Genomic DNA, 22554 nt, shown 5'->3' with positions numbered 1-22554 from the left:
ATTTTTTTCGAGTAACTTGTACATGTCTGCCTATAAGTTATTTGGTATAATCTTTTAAAACCATGCGGCATATATATCTGAGGAAGCAGGCGCAAGTCCTCCATGGAGCCCCCTTTTTAACCGACACGGAGCATTCCGCTGCGTGGTGCAAACATTACCGGATGATCACTGGCGGTAACAACACCAGAGGTATAACTTGTGGGACGGCCACACGATGGTTCGATGACGCTACATCGCTTTCCACATCATCGTTCATTTTTCTTTTCGTTTCTTTTTTATGCCACCTGCTGCTCCGCCCTCACCACGCCAGCCATCGGCTGGGGCATAAGATTCCCAACATCTCCTGTTCATATTCTCCGTTTTACCTTACCACGAATAGATCACGGATAACACTATGAGTCATACAAGTCAATTCAATGCTGTTCGATAGTCACATGACCTTCGAAACGGGCGCAGTGACCTGTTTTCATCTGATGAGCAAAATTTGCACATAGCTCGTAACGTCCGCTACAATCCATCCTAATTAAAAACGGAGGATGGATGCAATGCAGCAAGGAGCTGTGCATGGGTGCCGCAATACCCGACCTTTTATTTCAATTGCCCGCTATTCCGTTTACTTCACTTATAATAACCGCGTCAGGGCAAGGTATTGCCATTTTAGATGCTACTGTGTCCTCTTCAGCATTTTCCTTTGTGCAGCTTGTCAACGCCTGCTTCACTGGCTCGGCATCTCGGTAAAAGAAGGCCAGCAGTGGCGGCTGTAATCTAGCGCGTGTGCAAAGCGTCTGTAGTGACATCTAGACAAATTAATAGAATGATTTTGTCAGCAGGCTGCCCACATTAGCACACTACACTGGGAAAGTACAGTCTTAAAAAAAGGGAGTAAAAAAGTAGAAACTGCAGCAGTTGCTACCTTTTTTCTGGCTGTTACTACCATTTACGATTTGCCACCTCAAAATCGCGAAATGTAGTAAAAATTTAGCAAATGCAGCAGTTACTACTTTTCCGACCGTTGCTACCTTTTCACTTACTATTTACTGTCCCCAATGCGAGGACGAAATTGCGGCGTCTTCTGTAACGCCGATGGCCATCGTTAGCGACACACTTACTGTTTCGGAATGCAGGAGGAGGGAGGTCCCCAGACAGAGTCATAGCATCAAATATTACAAGAGGGGGCACGTTTAAGGGTTGGAACTGCCTAATAACAAACAGAGACTTGTCCCAGCACATCATGAAAGCCAACCCTACCGCGAGCGCAGCCATCGCGGATTCAACGGCCAAGCAGCTTCTTACCTTCTTTCTCGTTTGCATTCTCTCGGAAGCGTTTATAATTTCATTTTGGTTTTAACTGGGATGAAAATAGCCACCTAGCACGCGTTAAAAGTGTCTCCCAGGACAAGAAAGTTTGATTCTTTTTTTTTTCAATTATTATTCTTGTAGTCTTTAAAATATATTCCTCTTTTACGAAAGACGCTTGGCAACATTGTACGATAAGCAGGGCAAAATTAAATGATGGTCAACTAACTAGCACAGCTGGGAACAAGTGGGACAGAAGAAAATTGGGACTCCCTCCCGCGTGGCTCCGGCCCAAAGTCTCAACCCTGTCTCCCAGTTCTGTGGTAACGCCGTAAAGGTTTGACCAGAAGAAAATTGGCGACTCCCTCGCCGGGGTTAAGAGGCAGGGGGGTGATGTATTTTAGTTTTTTCGCCCGATCCCCCGAAGGTCATCCTGGTGATAGCCCACACTGCCTGGTGATAGTTAGGGGGAGAAAAATTGGTCTTAAAAGGGCGGGAGAAATCACGTTTTTGTCTTTTTAGACTTAGGCTAGGTGGCACAAGCTACCACCCGTTACAAGGGAATAGCCATTAGCATCCGTCCATCCATCCGTTCTAATTTGGACACTTGGCCAAAAAGTCAGCGAGAAATTTGGCGGCCGTGATTGACCAACTCCACACTTGACCTTGGCGCCGGCCAATCAAAATAGCCGGATTTCTTACGGACCTTTTAGCCAAGTGTCCAGATTAGGACCCCAGGTTTAGGGCCCCTCGGAGTTTGCGAGACGCCATTTCTCCGATCTTACCTGCCTTTTTTGCCATGTGTGTTGTTCTGTTCCCAGGTTCCTGTGTCGGTATACATAAATAACGTTCGTGATATCGACTGGGCGAGTGTGCGCGTCCACCTGGACTGCTCCGAAGAAAGGCATATAAAGAGCCGGTGCCCAGCGTCCGCTCGTCACCGGATCCGCCTCTCGACGGTGATCGTTCGGCTGGTTCAGTGGCATGAGTTCCGACGTCCAAGAAACTTCACTGTTTCGCTCCTGCTTGACTCTGACAACATCTTCTTCACGGTCTGTGTGTGCTGGGTGGTTGAATTATTTCCATGGAATTGCATTCGGTCGTAACAGTGGCTGTAATTCCGTAGGTACCGACCAGGATGCGCAAATACGGTGTACAGAGGGAATCGCGCATGTGTGCATGCACTTCTCCCCATAAGACGGAGACGTGCATGAGACGGAAACGCCATGGAGACGCCCATACGCAAGGTGGCACAGTCTATGCGGAAAGTGAGAACTGCTGGTAACCTATGGGGACTCGCTGTTTTGTATACGGTGGCAAATAATCACTGTGTGCACCGTTACTTCCTATTAAGAGATACATTCCTTGGAATATTTAGCCACAATATTGGAGACCAATATTGGTCCGAAAGCAGCACCATATATGTGGTCACTGACGAAACAACTTATTTCAAACGATATAAAAGAAGCGTGGGTAGCCATTGGGGCAGCGATTGGGTTAGCGTGTCGTCGAATGTGTGTTGTGTGTTTGTGGATCTGCTGGTTTAAACGTATAATAACTGAGCAAATATGAGGTAGATTCTGTGCAAATGTGAATGTAAGCATCGGGAAAGGAATCTATACCAGCGAGAATATTTTTGGCAAATTTGTATTTGACGTTGATTAGCGCCACCTGGATCTTCTGAGAGTAGTGAAGGTTACTAGATAAAGATAGTAAAATGACGAACCGTGTCAATATCATTAATCGTATTAAACTACACCAGTGAGTTAAGAAGACACAATATCAATATAAGTGTTTAATATATAATACTGTATTCTTTTAATATTGAATGTATAATAATCCATGTTGCACCTGTACGCACCGATCCATCGTCACTCAAGGCTTCAGCAATAGCATCTGGATGACCACAGTAGCCTTTCATGACGCACTAAGTGTGATTCACGATATCGTCATTCTGATGGGCCGAAGGAGTCTCCGGTGGTGATGTCAATGAACTGGGGAAGTAGTTTAAGCCATCATTTATTGTCGTTTTCAAGATCAGATTAGTTTAAGGAAACAGCTGGAACCACTGTATGAGCAAACCAACCCAGTTAGCTAGAGGAAAATTATTTTGTTTTGTCTAAAGAAAATGCCCACAGCGAGATAATACCGAAGTAAAACAATGTTACGCATAAAGGCACTTTTCTAGGAAAGAGTAAACAAAATAGGATATATAGAGCTTCCATAAATCCAGTACTCTTTCCGCATTGGTCCTGTGAATATATTTACTTCAGAGTCATGCATGTGCAGTTGTGCTCCTAGTACCTTGATAATGGGAAACACCTGGTACCATTGAGGTGCCTGACGCCGTTCTGTGACACTGATTATCTTTTTTTTATTTTCGCTTTTTACTGTGCATTTATCTTGTTCAATTAAATATAACGACCCCATCACCTCGTAGTCGAGAACTTTATAAGAGTTTTGAAAGCGGAAAATACCTGACCCTGCACATTGTAAAAACAATTTTTTTTTTATTATTTTTTTAAGCTACGGGTTATAAGGAACTGGATTGCGCCGAAACGGGGTCAAAGGCTCATAAAGGGGGAGCGAGCGTTCATTATGCTTTGCAGAGCGCTAGGCGATACCTGCTTACAGAAAAAACTGTGATGGATACAAAAAGTCCAGCGAATCGACGCTTTATGACTTGCCATGTTGCGCAGCATTTTACTCTAAATTCGAAAGTATTGCGAGCGAAATATTAAAAAAAAATAACGTTACCACAAATTTGTTTTTACCATGAACACTAGCAATGTTTGGTTGAGACTAGGGTTGCAAACTTTTAATGGCGGGGTAGATTCAAACCTCTGCCAAAATGAGGTAGATGCCTTCACTTCGAAGGGGATTACATCGAAAGCGAGATTGAGTGACGCTGAATAATGGTTAAGAGGTGAGGTTCTTGGTACATTCTTGTAAATATATCAGCTTGAGCTTCAGAATTAAACTTGAACACGAAGAAAGAAAAGACAGCAGAAGACACACAGCTGACTACGAACGATGTTTTAGTGTAAACTTCTTCCTTGTGCGTTTGCTCCTTCCTTTGGAGTCCTAAGTAGAACATGATAAAACTATTACATAATTAAACCTATTCCACTAATAAAGATGCCTACCGATTTTTACAGCTATACAAAATATGCAAAGCATTTACAACAAATTTCCCAATTTTTTTTTAACTGATTCGCCATAACCTTGTGCTCTTGTTGTTTGGAGCGTGACATTTCGTAGGTGTTATCTTCCTTTTTTGAGAACGGTGATTGACGGAGCGCTGACTCAATCTTTGGCGTGCTCGTCGATAGCGAGCACTTCTAGCATCTCACGTGCATGAGGATTTTTGTTACTGGCAAGAATGGTTGTGCTGTTAAAAGCTCCACTGTACTGGCTTGTCCTCCAATGAGCCGCCACATGTCTTGTCGCTGTTCTCTTAAAGGACCCATGAAACGAATTTCGGGCTGGAGTAAATCAATTTATATTGGGATTTTACTAATAGCACATCGTTCAGTGGGCCAAAAGAACAAAGGTAGAAAGTCAGAAGCCTGACTTTCGCTACAAAAATTTGCAAAACATAGCGGACTATTTCGTACCTCCTTCCCTTCGTAAACTCTCCGCCTTTTCACTGTGATACATCCGCGGACCCCGCAGTGCGTCACCGGGCTACTAGCCACCATAACCGGGCCCCCGCAGCGCGTCACCAGGGCCCAAGCGCACGTCACACGACACCGGACCTCACTTAATCCCTTTACCCCTAAGCTGACATTGTGGTGGAAGCTAAACGCTTGCCGGACCAATCAGCCGCCTCCCTTTCATCACCTGACCTCATTTTCTGCGGGTCGGTATGCGCGAGAGAGCGTGATCACGTGGAAAATGTGTGGCTGGCCCAACGAGCACGTAGCTTCCACAGCACTGTCAGCTTCGGGGTGAACGGGGTGGGGAAAGCAACTAGTCGGAATTTTGAGCGACGGGCAAATCTTCTAGGGGGATAATGGCTGTGTCCGGGCTACACAAGCGAGATTCCGAGCAAGAGGGGACTCCCCCCTTTCCGACTTCTTGAACTGTTTGGTACAATGCGCGATTTATGAGTTGAGGAGGAAAGCTAAACAGAAAAAAGTTGAAAAAGCGTTTCATGACTCCTTTAAGAGACGCTACATGCTCGCAGGCTCTGTCATTGATACATCGGCCCTTTTGGCCGATGCAGCATTTCCCCCATGAAAGGCGAATGTGGTACTTCACTCCTCTTGTGCATGCAACATAGTGCGTTCTGTGAGCCGTGTCGCAGGATTTTTCTTTGTTCTTCGTTTAATTGGAATGCACATGGAGTAGGCTTTGTTGGGCGCGGAGCATACTATTTGAACGTCATTTCTTGTGTTTCAATGTTGCGTCGGAATCAGATTGGAGATAGTTAACTACACAATGTTGCGGTCTTGAGCCTCTACTACACTGATACCAAGTTGCATAAGAAACATGCCGCACGCTGCAGTTGCACAACATTTCAATTATGCCGCCTAGCAAACGTTCTACCTTCAGCCTTTTCCCGACTTTTAGTATACGGTTTCAGAAACAGCATGGTGTTCGAAGCATTCGCGTAAAGCTATGTGTTTGTCGTGTCGATCAATGTTCCTTCAGAAACAAATTGGAAGCAGTTTACTACATAACGTTTCGATTTTGGGTCTGTGCTACACTGATACCGCGTTGCTCAAGAAACATGTCACGCGCTGAAGTTGCTCAACATTTAAATTATGCCGCATAGGAAACGTTGTACCTTCAGCCTTTTTCCAAGTATATATTAGGCAGTTTCCCAGGCAGTATGGAATTCGAAACAGTAGCCTAACGCTGCGGCTTTACGTGACGATCAATGTCGCGTCAGAAGCAAATTAGAAACAGTTTACAACACAAAGACGAGATTTTTGCGTCTCTACTGCAGCAATGCCGTATTGCATGAGAAACGTGTTCTGCGCTGTAGTTGCTTAACATTTAAATTAGGCCACCTAGAGAGCGTTGTGCATTGAGTCCTATCCCGACTTTTGATACACAACTCCCGAGGCAGCATGGGGTTTGAAACAGTAGCGTAACGCTGCGTGTTTGTCGTGTCAATCATTATTGTGTCAAAAACATATTGGGGACCGCTGCACAAAATCTCCCAACAGACCCACAACATTCGGACCATTCTCGCGACATATCTACAACACATCGATGTTACTTGGGCATTTTCATTGACTTCTCCAAAGCATTTGACAAAGCTCCACACCAACGTCTTTTAACAAAGCTTAACGATATTAATATTCCCCCCTCTGTTGTTAAGTAGATTTCTGAATCCCTAATTAACCGTAAGCAATATTCCTTCGTTAACAACGTAAAATCTCCCACCTCTACCGTAACGTCATAACGTCAGGGAACCGTACTTGACCCACTTCTGTTCCTAATCTATATCAATGATCTCCAGCTTAATATAGCTTCTTCTGTGAGCCCGTTCGCCGACGATTGTGTCATTTACCGAAACATTTTGTTTCATACTATGATCATGATGCTCTACAGGGAGACCTTGACTCTGTAATTCATTGGTGTGAAAAATGGCAGGTGACGTTAAGCTTTAATGAATGTAGATCCCAATTGTTTTCCCGCAGTTCGCGTGCCACACCATTTTCGTATTACCTCACTAACAGTCAAGTAATAGCATGCTCACCTTATAAATACAAGGGTGTTCATCTCACCTCTGACCTATCATGGACTACTCAGATAACTTCTGTTATTTCTGATACTAACCGTTTTCTCGGATATTTGTGCCGTAACCTCAAGCTTGCTACAGCCTCCATAAAACGACTAGCGTATACTGCTCTTATAAGATCAAAGGTAGGATACGCGTTATCTATATGGTCTCCATGGCATTCCTACCTCGCAAATAATCTCGAATCCGTCGAAGACAGAGCCCTTCGTTTTATTTGTAACAACTACACACCATATACCAGCATATCAGGATTACGGCAATCAGCTATTCTTCATTCACTTTCCCTCCGCCGCCAAGTATCCCGCCTTTCTCTCCTCCATCGAATTTTTTATCACAATAGCCACCTCAAAGAATCACTGCTTTCCCCTCCCCATCGTACTTAATCGCGTCTAGATGACCTATGTAAATTACGTCCAATCCGATCATCAACTGTTTCTCACCAGACTTCCACACATCGAAGATTGTAATTCACCACCTCACAACATCGTTCCTATTAATGATATAACTAAATTTGCTGAAGCACTTGCCCTCTCTTTATCTAACCTACCTAGCTAGCTTGTAAAAATGTTCCAAAAGCCGCAACTCATAATTAAAAACAAATCTCTCCGACTTTCATAACAATACCAACAATTTATAAGACGTTTCGTCTCCTATGCGCGAGACATCAAGAGTGCAGTGTTATAATTGTGTTCACTGTTCTATCTTTTTTTTTCTGTTGCCACCCCCTTGTATAATGCCCCACGGGTCCCAAAGGAAAACAGATGATGATGATGATGATGCGTGCCTTTTGTTAAGTACGATTCGTTTTATCCAGTACTCTCTCCATATTTATTATTTTACTGGCGAATAGAATAATGTGATGGTAAAAGGTTTTTACAGTTTTTCTTTTTTTGCTGAGTCTATAGTTTAATTTTATTTTCGCCATATCAAAACATGTTTCCCCGCTTTTCTAAGGAAGCCATTTCATAAAGGCAAAAAACAGTTTATGCTTCGATGAAAGTACCTAAAATGCAGAAATGATCTGAATACAATCTTTAACACTCGCAGTGCCTGTCGTGCTTTTCTTTTCGTCGTTCGCTCTTTTATATATGTTTATCCTTATCATGTACAACGTTCAGCCACTGGCCCTATTCGCTACCTTAGTTCGGTTTGGCGATCCTTTAACATTTTGAAACAAGATTGTTTTCGGATATTGTAAACTTTGTGCTGCGCATGCCATTTGTAAGATGGCATTTCTTATAAGGCTTGAAGTGACAGGTGAAAAAAATGCTTGTCTTGACCATTTTGATAAATCAGTGGAGAGTCTGTCGTTCGTGCTTTATGTGTGTGTCAGGATCTGTTATGCTTACAGATAAACACATGTGCTTATTGCAATAAAAACGCAGAAGCATCTTTGTCGGGTGTCTCGTATTAGTTTAGGTATCGCTTAAAATGCTGACAGGCTCCACTATTCTTTCAATATTTACTTTTCAAGAGCAATCTTCGTCTTGATTTCTTGTCTCCTAGCCTTTCTGTTATCAAATTTGGGAAAGTATTTCATAAAAACAATTCCTCCGTACAGATGCCTAAGACTGCTGCCTGTCATGCAAACAAAAAGCCGAGGTTATACAAGCGCGAAGAAAATGCAAATCAATCTTTCTCAGTCTTCACTCTGCGCGTCTGAATATTTATTATGCATATAAAATACACTAAAGTGTATAGATATATAATATTGAAGCTTTGTGGCTTTGAGAAAAGGCATGGTAGAAGGAGAAAACTTTTATCTGAAGTGCCTTTAGCATTTCAGGAAGTAAGCTGATTGCGGCAATTGAGAGGTTAAGAAAGCCAGGGAATCTCTTTAGCATGCCCGGACTCTATATCACGCGCTCATTGCTTTTAGTCGTGGTTTGGCTTCGCATGCACGCTCGAGGCTCGTGAGATGATGAGGCGTTATCAAGGCTAGAAAGCTTGCACTGGACACGAGACAACTAAGAGATATCCGTGCTGTCCTAATCTGTCCGTGACTAAAATGTTATTTTTATTTCAACTTTCAAATCAAACTCAGTGCAAGTTAGCCAAGAGCAACAGAAGTTAAGATCTTCAAGGTTATACAGACAAACTTTGATTTTTGTCAAAATGTTTCTTATGCAAACCTTCATAAGCATCCAACCAATTTTAAAAAGTTGCTTCTATACAAACATTTGCTCTAACGCATACAGCATGCCTTATTATGTGAACCATTAACACTTCACTATAAATCTTACCTGGTTACGGCAGGTATTAAGATTTTTTTTTAAACGAGCTGAACACCTGGAGAAAAATCGTAGCAACAAAAAATGTCCTGCATATGATTACCCGCATTGTGTATGAGTGTCATTTTCCTGCGTTTTAATTACATTTTGTTTGTATGTGTAGTTTTTAGCGTAGCATTTAGCGTGACATTGTGAAATGCATTCGTGCTTCATTTCATATTTCACAAAATAAAGTGGCCCATATGCTGCGTTCTTTGCTAAACAAATTTTATACATTCAACTTGCCACTTACACTTCCACAGTCATGCAGAACGTATGCAAGGACTGCCTCCGCATAGCTGTTTATGATTGTCTTTTGCGGCATTAACAAGTTTCTTGCAATCCGCTTGAAAGCTAATCTGAGCTTCCCATTAAACTTAATGTACGGTGCGTCCTCGAAACAAAAATCTGATTGTATTTTTTTGCTGCTAAACCAGACTACTCATTGCCGAGCGCACAATCTGCGCTACGGTGCGGACCAGATGCAAAATGTTGAAAAATAACCATCATACAGCCCAAATGTTTCCTGTAATTTTTTAAAGCTTTGAACGGGAAATGAAGCTCATTCCCGGTAGCTGACGCCATTTGCCTCCATGTATTCGACGGTTTCGTCGGACATAACTTTTCCATTGAAAATTAAAAAAAAGAAAGACGTTTACAATTCTTTGTAATGTCGAATTAGAGTGCAGTTCGCAAGGACGAGGAGTGGAGTGTACGAAGGGGCTGGCATGCCCCTCCTCCACCTTCTCTCCTCCTCTTCTGTTCCCCTTCCATTTAGCCGGAAATCCTCGCTAAATTTTCTGCTAAATCTAGCGGGAAAAATTTTCCGCTAAATTTAGCGGGGAAATTTTTCCGCTAAATTTAGCAGAGAATTCTTTCTGCAAAATGTAGGGGGAGAATTTTTTATTAAATTTAGAATAAAAATTTTTCCGCTAAATTCAGCAAAAAATGAGTCTGCTCAATTTAGCGGGAAAATTTTTCCATAATGCAACGCGCGGTTACGCCCGCTTGCATTATTGCCATAATTCAACGCTTGCGGTCACGCCGGCGGCGACGCTGCTCAAGCCGGCAAAGGGCTGCGCCTAAGAGCTGCGCTCTAAAATGCATACAACTTTTCAATTACATAACGGCAAACTTTGAAACTTTGACATCTAGTCCATTTACTAGCGCCGTATTTGGACGGAGACTGAGCTTTCAGTAGTGCTCATTGTATTTGTAATCTAAAGGTAACATGATTATAAAAACAGAAACGCAACAATAATGTCTCGATTGGCGGTAAGCTATCGGCAAGTGTTTTTATTTCTTATTTTTTTAGGTATGACGGAACCACGACAGTCTAACTTCGGCAAAGAATAACGAGAGACAGAATTCAGTTATCTGTATTCGAAACAGATTATGGCCTATTTTGGCGACGGGCAACACATTTCTGTTTGAAATGCGCAAGCTCGGGCGAATGTTAGAAAGTGTTGAAAGCCAATTTGAGGTATGTACTTTGTGATTTGATGGTGTTCTGTCAAAGGAATCAATTTTTACTTCACGTTATTTAAAACAATCATTATTTTTGCCTTTTTTAAGCGTTTTGTATATTGGAGCATGCTGATATTATCATGGCTACATTAATTTCTACATGCAAATAAGTATACATTTGGCACAGCTAGGTTTATTAATTATCAATGCAGCACCGCATGTGGATATGTCTAAAATGAGAATCAGAACACATGCGAGAAAGTGGACAATCATATGTGATAAATAAAACCTTGAGACAAGAAAACAAAAATGGACATACACACCACCGTCTCAAACCAGCACAGCATACAGCTCTCCTTTAATTCCGCAACAGGCTTCTTCTCTGACAAACTTCGTTCAAATTATACAGATTTAACAGCAGGGAAAGCCTCGAGCATACAAAAAACGACAGCTGTATGCTGTACTGCTTTTAGATGGTGGTGTGACGGTAGGTTTTTGTTTCCTTGTCTCAAGGTTTTATTTCTTAGTTATGAGAGTGCGTCCACCTGTTTTACAACAAACAATTCTTGACTAACTTAGCTCGACGAAAAAACTGTGGGCAGAGAAATATTATGAAGAGCGCTGAAGCATGCCAACTAGTTAGGCAGGCACAATAAAGCCAGCGATGTTTGATATAGGATATTGAATCACTTGTATTGTTCAATAATAACAAAACAAATAAGACGACTCCTGTACCTGTACAGTACCAGCCGCCTGAATTCACAGCTTCAGCGGTAGCTTCAGGACACCCATAGAAGCCTTTTATGATGCATGGTGTGTGAATTGCTCTTTCACCGTTTTGGTATGGGCCGGGAGACTCTCCCCTGCTTAGGTCTGCAACCTGGGGCGTCAATGCATAGCTCCATTTACTTTCTTTTTTTAAGAAATCAAAAAATTAGATCTTCTTAGTGAAACATACAGCAAAAAACAACGCTACTCGGATGAGGACAACGAATAGAGATAGGTAGACAACCTCTGTTTGTCTCTCAAACTTGAATTCGAAAGAACTCTTACCGGCTCGCCCCAAATATCCATTCTTAATAAGTGGCAGCTGACACCACCGTCTTCGGAAATTGTTATATATGTATAACAATTTGTGGTAATAACTTGTCAGGTTGTAATGTTTAGTCTTTCTACGAGTATTTACACCCTGAAATTTGTCAGATAACGCTAAATTAAATCAAGGTTGCGTAATGCAGACGGACTTCCTAAGGCAAGAGGGAACAGGATATGGTATACAGGGAACTTTCAGAAAGTAAGTACCTTCAGGTGCATTAGTCTCGCGAGAATATTTCTTTTCTTGTTATACATGCGCAGTTGTGCTCCTTAGTCTGCTAGTCACACCCTGTTGATGCTTATTTTTATGTGAATAATCTTCTTCACAGTTGTTTTGTAATTAATTTATCCAGCTAAGCAGTACGGCACACCGACCCCGAACTCCGGTATATGGTAATTTTTTTAAGCAACAAATGTTTGCACTGCAGACCCTATAAGACATAATAAATAATTATAATTTTCATTACTCATTAGGCTATCAGAAAATGAATTATGCAGAATCGGTAGCGGAAGCTTAAGAAAAGCAACAGACAGGGATAAATCACTCAAAATCTATTGTGAAACACTAAAGCTGAATCTTGTCGCAAAACAAAAATAGTGACGGAAGTGAATATAAAATATTGTGAACTCACGCTTTACAACGTCTTAATCTTCCTAAGTGTGCCCCTAAAATTTCGATGCCCTTACCTATTAAAACTAAAAAAACGACACTTTATTACCAATAATGGCTTTTCCTATAGATGCCAGAGATTTTGGCACAAGTCTTAGGCGGCAGAATCTTTTAAGAGTGGGGGAAACCTTTCACCGCAGTTTGTAAAATACACAGAAAAATGTATTATATGGAAAGCTATATTGACCTAGAGAGAAATCATTGAAAATCAAGCGTTTCTCAAACAATGCTGCACATTGTTTTATGGGAATCTTTCATGCTGGACGCAGACTTAATCCAGACATAAACCAACATACAAGGAGCGAAAGTAAACAGAATGGCTACACCCCGTGTCTACCCCCCGGAACGTATGTGCATGTTCCTCCTTTTACATGTACTTAAAACATTTGCAACGACACTAGAGCTTTATCTAGGTGTTCGAAGTATGAAGGTGACTTGCCATCTAGACCGCACCGTTACTCGTCCCACAGTTATCATCCTATTAAACTACCGTTCTTTTCTTTTTTTTGCGATATATAAAGTTTACAGTTCTCTGGGTCACACCCTTTGTAACTAGAAGTTATCACAAATACTTTTTTGTATGAATACATCGCACGTTCGTATAACTCGCACTTATACGTATATTTACCATCGGCGCTTTATAACTTCACTGGTGAGCTCTCATATGTGTATTGATCACGTTATTGGGCAAGCTGGGGCCCGTTTTAATATTCTCACAAATGAATCGAACAAGAAGTATAATTTTGAGGTAAAGTTCAGCCGTCTGCTCTTATAGAAACAAATTCACACAAGTCGCACGATAAAAAAAAAGTGCCAACTCAAAGTTTCAGAGACAAAAAAGCGCGACGGTTACATTAAAAACTACGGTAATAACACGGTCAATTCAACGCTTCTGTAGCATCCAGGATATCCAGGCTCACTTTAGAGAAACGTAAAAGTTCAACGCTCAATAAAAATAATTTTTTAAATGTACTTTCAAGATAATTTTTATTGTAATAATATTCTTATTTCATTTACGTATACATATTGCGGGAAATGTCTCAAGCTTTTGGGAAGATTGGTGTTACAGTATTACACTGAACGTTGTAAGATTATAAAAACATTACGGCACTAACTTTGCAGATTATAACAGAAATAAACCTATCATATTTGCTACATCCAAATATACTGTTTGTGCCTATTTATTAATAAGTAAGAATGTGAACACTAAGTGGGTGGTTAATTTTTTAAATGTTGCCAAATTGAGAAACCATGTACCAGTTTAGGCATTTCAGACATACCTTGAATTTCCTCCCGGCCAGAGAAAAACCACTACGGTCAAAGACAATTTGACCAACAGGTGAGAAACTTACAATACCAAAAGTTTCGGTCATGGTATAGATATTCATGAGTTATTCCACGTTCAAAATTGCACAAATTTCCGTTGCAAACAATTTCGTGATTACTGATCCACCTGCATTATTCGTTTTACACCACGTATAATATCGTTGTTTTTTGTAGCTTTATGAAAAATATCCCACACCCGGCCAACTACGCCAATAAATATAGATACCTGGAAAGGGACAACAACATAACATAGAGTGCTTTCTTTTTTTTTCCAAGCACAATAAGGTAATTATTTGTAATATTGTTAGGCTGAAACTTTAGAACTTTGATTGAAGAATTTACAAATGTTGTTGAGCCAAGATGTATGTAAGCATCCTGACAAAGGCTTTATGTCGGGAAACATTTCTAACTTGCTCATTGAAAATCATGTGCTAGTTTTGTTATACAGTAGTTTTTGTGAAGAAGTTCCATTTTAGACTTATAGAAGGCCAACATTGAAAGTTTTAAGTTTAGTTATGTACTTGACCCCTCATTTGGTTTAGTTTTTATAACAATACCAAAACTCTGAAAGCTGAAGAATCTATATTGTCAAATCAATGTCGAGGTTATCAGTATTATAGCAATAATATACACTCCTGGTGAAAATGTTGGCGGTATTTCTTAAGTAGTCTGGAGTACGGAATGAAACACTCTGCCTGAATGAAATCAAATTTGTCCTGAAATTTTTGAAACCAAAAGCAATTAAATTGGCGCGTTTGATTAAACAAGTAGGTGCTTCTGCAACAGCTCTGACTTCCAATCAAAGCGCTGAAACTGATATATTTGTTTACTTACACCCCTTACAACCAATTGATATTCTGCATCAAATCGTTGCTGAAAAAATCGCCTTGAATTTGAACAAAAGAGGAATAAAGGTCTATTTTTTCATGGCCATGGCGTTGCCGTGAAACCAAGACAGCATGCTTGGATTTTTAGAAGCAAGTTACGGACGCAACTCTAAAAACCGGGAAGGGGGCATTAAGAAAAAATGCTATTCCTGTACGCGTTTCTTATCCACAATTTGGATAGAGCATTGTAATGTATGCTAGCTTGATGTATATATTTTTCGCGAGGCCTATCACGAATAACTTTCAAACTCTTCTCGGCGTCAACCTAAAAAAAGGAGGGGAAGCCTTTAATAGAGAAAAATGCAAAGCATGTTGTTAAAGAAGCTTCTAGAAATTTCGTTTACCCTTACAAAAATATTTAACCAATTTCTACAGAATTTCTAGACATAATTATGGCTAGAGAGCATAGATTCCCTAGGGAGAATGTATCCACTCTTTTAACCATTGTCTTCAGATTATTGGCCGCTGCTTCCTACAGGTTTTGTGTAGACTTCAGTGTACAGATAATGCGGCGACTCTGTACCGCAAACATACAGACATTCTAGCAACACTCCTGTCCCATTTCTAGCGCTAAGAAGAGAGTTTCTAACGAATTGCTGTAAACAAGTGGCCACAGTTTCTATCATATGACTATGGAGAATATAGCAGTTTCTACCCATTTTCTGCCCACTTTCTACAGACAAATCCCCTCCCAACTCTGTCTATTATCTACAAAAAATAGGCCACCCTACTAGAAAAAACATTTGAAATTCAAACGGGTGCCAAACTGGTCGGCCCGTTTGAATCAAATGGGTGGCAAACTGGTCGATCCGTTCGGATCAAACGTGATTAGGGAGTTTTAGCGAGTCGTTTATCCAGCACACGGTTCCGAAATTATGAACGGCACAGCTGGTCCGTTCCGTGAAACCGTACGTCAAATTTGACATACTTTAGCGAATCGTGAAAGTGGCGCGACCGTGTAAACGATGATGATGATCGTGCTTAACGGTGGCGCCATCTTCGAGTAAACATGTGAAACTCCGTGGCGACGGTAGCGGACACATTGGTGGCGGACACCGTGGTGGCGGCCCGTGTTTCCGGCTACGGCTGATGTAAACAAGACGGCCGACGTAACATTTGCGGGTCGGAATTTCAAGAACTGCGAAGCTAGATAGAGTAAAATGTGTCTCAATGACCGTAAAGGTATGTGGTGTGTCTCCGTCATCTTGAACTTGAACGATCGTTCACGTTGTGTGCGTCGAACGAAATCATTTCGTCTGCTCCCGGTCGGCACGGCAGCTAGTCTGCCCGCATATCGCAAAAATTTACTAGCCTGCGCAGGTTACAGCATTCACGATCACTTACCATTGTGAGCAGTCCTCAAAATGATTTGGTTCAACCTCTCAAGTGAAGCAGACTAACAGGACTGCCAAATCGCCTCCCACTGTCCTAAGCCTAACGCTCGGCTGGGTGGGCGAAGGCAGTCGCCGAACCGACCGCTATCTTTTTTTTACCCGAGTCGTGAACGGTGCTGGCTGCGTTGCGGTGACGACTGCAGCGGCCGGAATGGGAGAAACGAACGAGAAGAGCCTCCCGACGCCCCGAACGACTCGCGCGCGCATGCGCAGTGACCTCGCCGATACGTTGGAGGGTGAACCGTTCGTGTGGAAACGACCTGCTGAAACTCCCTATTATGGGATATCGGTACCCGTTTGATAGGGTACCCATTTGATACGGGTGCCCGTTTGATACGGGTGACCGTTCAACCTGGCACGTGACCACACCTTTGAACGAGCCATTCAGAGAGGCAAATCATTAGCTAGCCCTTAATGGGTTTTGTCTGGAAGGTTAGTTACCTTAAACTTATTTAAGAGGTCTCGAAACTCATAAACCTATTTCTAACACGCAAAAAACCCTTAGAAAAAATGTGCTCGCACAGGTGTTTGCAAACGGGCAAGAAAACAGACACAAAATATTGTTTTCAATTTTCCTAAAAGTTTATTACAACCTATTTTGCAAAAAAATACAAACGAGCAAGCGATCTGTGAAGTGTGAAGAGGCACTCTAAGCTTGTGTACAACTGAAAAGATTGCAAAGCAAACAAGAACTGAGCTAATTCTAGCTTTCGGCGAAATCGTTCTTCCGCCTGTCTGGAAGACTGCGCGTAGAAGAACGGTCATTCGTTGTCAACAAGTAGCTTACAGTGCACTTACCATAATAATAGCGGACTTGAAAGATGTAACCCGATATATGTCGACAAGGTCAAAGCAGGACAACCACACAAACACAAAAACGAGAAGGAAGGCTCCTTGAAGTTTCGACACGATGCGGCGCACAAGCTGTCATTTGCCAAACCCAACCAAACTGCAAGAATTCCTGACTTCTTTGAAGAATCGCGTGTTGCCGATATACGCGTAGGACCTTTCGAACACTGATAGCTCTCGTGCATATCCAATAGGTTGTCGAGACATCCAAATAAGACCGCAGGGTAAGGCGACAAGTCGAAGCAGCTTAAACGAACGAAGTTCGAACTGAACGGATAACAAGCAGACAAAGAAAAAATCGGTTACCAGCGGGCCCGCTACCGGATCTATCTCGCAGGCGATGCTTATCAGCGTGTAGCTCGAGCGTGCTGGCGCCCTCCTCTCCCTCGGGTCACGTGACAGGTTACCAGAGAGGAGGGACGGGGCGCGGTCAGGGAAATCAAGGCGCAGCGCAGGCAATGGCGCCTGCTGTGTTATTGATGAATATATACTCTGTGTGATTCTTTTTAATGTTTATCAGGGCCGGATTTTGTGACAATAAAATCCTGTGACTATGTAGTTCACTTCAAGCCTGCAGTAAAATCGTTTCTTACTACACACGAAAACTGCTTAGGACTTATATCAACGATTTTGTCATGTTTTCAGTGTGTATGGTCTACGAAGTCAGGTCTGTAGAAAATCTAGGAATATGGCGACGAAAACTCTAACCACCGTTGGCGACAGACAGTTGGTAGGATTTCTGACGACTGTTCTCTGTGACTCCTGTTGACAGGAAATCTGTAGAAACCTTGTAGAAAAATAGCGATAAGATAGGAAGTGGACAGGTATGTTAAAAAATCCTTAAGATGTCTACAGCCTGGCTCACATTCTTTTTGTAAGGGCATATATGTTTAGTAGCGCATTGCTACGCTTTAAATATTAAGGGGAAAACCGTTAAAAAACACCTTTGATCTGGAAAATTAAAGCCTGAACAAGGGGGGGAAGCTGTGAATTTGTCATTCAGGTTGAGTCGATATATTTGTGTCATATACGCAGCGGCGATGTTAGGTACAGTGCTGGACGTTTAAACGAAATGAAGGCTCTTCCTATTATAGCTTTGTATTGTCTTTCGTTGGACGCGTAACACTACTTCTCCTGTTTAAAACTAAACTCCATTGAGCGAAAAAAAAAAAAAAAAATTTCGCCCGGCGGCGTTTGTTCTGCACGTGGTGTCATTTCAGTGGCTGTTGCGGCGCGCGCAAAGCGAACGCGTCGCCGGGCGAGGTTGGTAGGATCTTTGCCGCATATGCACTCCATGTAGTTCAGCCCTTAGCTTATCAACTCGACTAGAATAACGGAAGACCGCTAAATTCCACTCGGCGTTCAATAAATCAACGAGGTGTTAGGCGCGGACGCGCAGCGCGACGGAAGGTTCAGAAAGAACAGACATGTTATCTCACCACTGTCACGTAGGAACAGGCTAAAAATGGTTGATCTTATCGTTGTAGTGTTTACGCCTCCGCAACACGTAAGGTACATGTTGCAATTTTGTTAATAGCCCATTGATCGCGCACTTTCCATGCGAAATTTTGGAGATTCGAATCATCGTCACATAGAGTAGGGAATCACAATAGGCTATGTTCCTACATATATGCAATACTTTCTACGTGATCGTGAAGCCATTTATCGATGAAAACCAATCCGCGCCATGATTATCTTGTTCAATAGTTTCTTCAACTGTTCTTCTATGAGTTCAGAAGCACAGCTGTTCCCAACGTCAAAGTCCGGAACAGGCGATTGTATCACTCCATTCACAATTCGAGCCGCCATGCTTACCGAGGTTCGGGAGGTTTTTCTACTGATGTAAAGGAGAGGAAAAACGATGGCAATAAGTTGAAAAGTACTGAATCTGTGCGGTTCAAAAAGGCGGGAGCAATGAACAGAAGAAATGTATTGTTGCATTCCCTTGTTCAGAAATAACCTTACCGTCAAGTCTGTAAAGGCCGTTTCTCAGATACAGCGCCGAGCAAAGATAGAGCCAGCGCTGCATCAGTGCTACTCTTAGTCCTGACTTAGCGCTGAGTTAGCTCTGCATAGTTAATTTCCGCTGAAAAGGTCGCACACCTAAAACAGAGCGCTAATACAAAGCTGTTACAGAGCATTGTCAGTGCGGTATCTATAACGCCGATTTAGCGATGCGTTGTCTATGGAAATACGCCTCAATATTGATTTTTTACAAATTCTACACTTTCGGATCTATAAAGGTTCAACTACTTATGAAACCAAACGATACGATGCAGTTTAAAATTCAACTTAAACACTGTTCTCTTTGCGATTGGCATTTTTATTGACCTTTAAGAGAAAAAAAAAAGACCTCCAAGCGGTAGACTCCTCTGTTAAATGACGCTCCTTCGTAGCCTAGCGAGGTGGAAAAAGACCGTTAACTAGAGTACCACTACACCATTCGTGCCCACTAGAATTGAAGCACACTCGTATGATAGAAAATATGCGCAACATACAAATATGGGAGCTGCGCGCATGTCCCACGTTTTATCATATGTCACAAACAATCCCTACTGAAAAAAACCATTTGAAATTCAAACGGGTGGCAAACTGGTCGCCCGTTTGAATCAAACCTGTCGATCCGTTTGGTTCAAACGTGATTATGGGATACGGGTACCCGTTTGAAACGGTACCCGTTCGAAACGGTACCCGTTTGATACAGGTGCCCGTTTGATACGGGTGCCCGTATGATACCAGTATCCGTTCGACCTGGCACGTGACCACACGTTTGAACGTGCCGTTCGAATTGGCAAATTATGCGCTAGCCCTAGATGGGTATTGTCTGGGAGGTTGGTTATCTTAAACATATTTAAGACGTCCCGAAACTCATAAACATATTTATAACATGGAGAAGACACGTAAAACAAATGCGCTCGCGTAGGTGCTTGTAAATGAACAGGAAAACCGACACAAAAGATTGTTTTCAATTCTCCTCGAAGTTTATTACCTCTTCTGTAGACAAGTACAAACGTGCCCCCTACTGAAAAAAAAACATTTGGCGCCTATATGAAAATAAACGAGTGCATACCGGTAACAGTTTAACCATACCGGTCACCAGTTTGTCAAAGGGGTCGCCCGTATGGCTCAAAGGGGTCTCCCGTATGAGCCATAACGCTCACCTATTCGGACAAACAGGTCCCTCCTTTGTCAAACGGGTCGCTCGTTGGGCGAATGGGTCGCTCGTCTGGGCAAATGGGCGACTCGTTTGGGCAAAGTTGCCGCACGTTTCCTCAAACCGGTGACCATGTTCCAAACTGTACCGGTTTAATCAAACGGCTCTCAGGAGCCCGTTTGATACTGAACGTACAGATCGGCGGCGTGGGCACGCCTAGCGTTTCATCCGTGGCAGCCAATGTCTCCGGAAGGCTGGGAGCGCCGGTTCATCGATTTCAGATCGTCCGCGTAATGCAAGTAACTATATTTATATTTCAATTGCGCTGATGTTCGCTTATACTGCAACTAAAACTAACACCTTTTTTGTTGTTGTTTTACGTAAACGCGCGACGTCGGTGAGCCGATATTTTCGACAGGACTTTAAAACTTTGTCCATCTTTGTTGCCTCAATTTACTTATTCAGCTCGAATCTCTCTCGCAGAAGACGCGACCGCGTGAAAGAATGTACGTCTAGACTCCGTTTAACTTTAATTCAAGACGCAGCGAAGGTAGAACGCGTACACGCGGCTTAAAGAACATCGAGCATTGCGAGAGCACGCCCGCCGTTGCAGCAGTCAAACTACGAGCTCGCGCTGAGTACTATCTTCACTCGGGCGCAAGCCGGGATTCGGGCCACCCCGCCGCCATTTCCAAGGTTCGAACGTGCTAAAATGCGCGCGCGCGTGTTTTTTTGTTTTTCGAGGTTACAAAAACACATCTCACTGGAATGCCTGGGGAGAGGGAGAGGGGCCGTCCCTGTGGTCCTCGCCCCCCACCTCTTCTTTTGTCACCCGTCACGTGACCTGCAGCTCCGCGCGAGCTACACGCTGATAAGCATCGAGATCCGGAAAGGTGCGCCTAGCAGCCGCTTTTTTTTTTTTGTCTGCTTGTTTGTTGTCAGTTCCAGCTCGACCTTCGCGCGTCCACCTGCTTCGATTTGCAGTGTTGCCAGATTGGGCTATATATAGCCAAATTGGGCTACATTTTTTTCTTGTTGGCGTCAAAATTTTGTGGTTGGCTATGTGGCTATTTTGGGCTATTTCTAAGTATGCGGCGAACTTTTGTCGAACCTCAAGTTCGACGCCGAACTTTGAGGTTCGGCTAGTTACTTTTCGAACTTTTAATCAGTTTCGAAAAAAAAAATTGTTTCTCTTTTGGCTAGTCGAGAGGAGAGAGAGGGAGGAGAAAGGCTTCAAACTTCTACAAACTTCGGGGTTTTCACAATGTGCAGTGAAGCAGTGCTTGCAGAGTCCATGCGGTCTCCCTACAGTGCAGTGGAGCAAACCAAACAGATTGCACTATTACCTCAGGCCGGGTACATGCCTTCAACCCGGACGCATATGGCTCTGCCCGGACGTGGACTTAACTCTCCAAATGCTGCTTTGCTCACAATGCTGCTGCATTGTGAGAATCCTTATATGCACCCAAGTTTGTAAAAATGAGAAGTCCGCAGTTTTACCGCGAAACAATTTCCTTCCAGTCGTTGTCCACCCCAAGAAAGGACAACACAATAAGAACTAGTGTGAACATGAATGGGTGACACTAATATTTTTCACAAAGAAAAAGAGACGGGTGGGATATTGGTAAGGACCTGAGATATTGTGGTTCTGGTTTGAAATACCCAGTGTTCTGACTGTTCTGCTTCCGTATTTTGTTATTTTACTGAATGATCATATTTCCCGGGCTTCACAGTAAAGCTGTCTGTGTGTTTTGTACATCTGAAATCCTACGAAGGAAGTTCCTGTTTTGTACAGATTTTCATTATTTCGAAGCTTTTCTAAAAGGCGGTGCATCTGTCGATTGAAACAGAGATTGTAACGTGTATTGTATGAGTGTTAGAAATTGTCAATATAAGGCTTAAAAATCATTGTTTTTAGTCTTGGCTATTTTGGGCTATACCTCCCAGTCGTTTGGCGGTTTTTTGGTGAGACCATCTGGCAACACTGTCGATTTGTCGCCTAACCCCGCGGTCTTATTAGAATGTCTCTCGACAACGTTTTGGATGTGCACGAAAGCTATCAGTGTTCGAAAAGTCCCACGTGTATATCCGCAACGAGCGATTCTTCAAAGAAGTCGCAAATTCTCGCGGTTTATCTGGGTTCGGCAAATGACAGCTTGCGCGCGACATCGTGTTGAAACTTCCAAGAAGCCGTTCCCTCTCATTTGTGTTTGTGTGGTTGTCCTGCTTTGACCGTGTCGACAAATATCGCGGATTACATCTTTCAAGTCCGCTATTTTTATGGTAAGTGCACTGCAACCTTACGTCTTGGCAACGATTGACCGTTCTTCTACTCGTACTCTTCCAGATTATCTATATAATTATGCAGCCACTATTCTCGCGGCCGCCGGG

Source organism: Ixodes scapularis, unplaced genomic scaffold, assembly GCF_016920785.2.
Source record: "Ixodes scapularis isolate PalLabHiFi unplaced genomic scaffold, ASM1692078v2 ptg000225l_1___fragment_3__unscaffolded, whole genome shotgun sequence".
NCBI lineage: Eukaryota > Metazoa > Arthropoda > Arachnida > Ixodida > Ixodidae > Ixodes > Ixodes scapularis.
Note: the sequence above shows the minus strand (reverse complement) of the source record.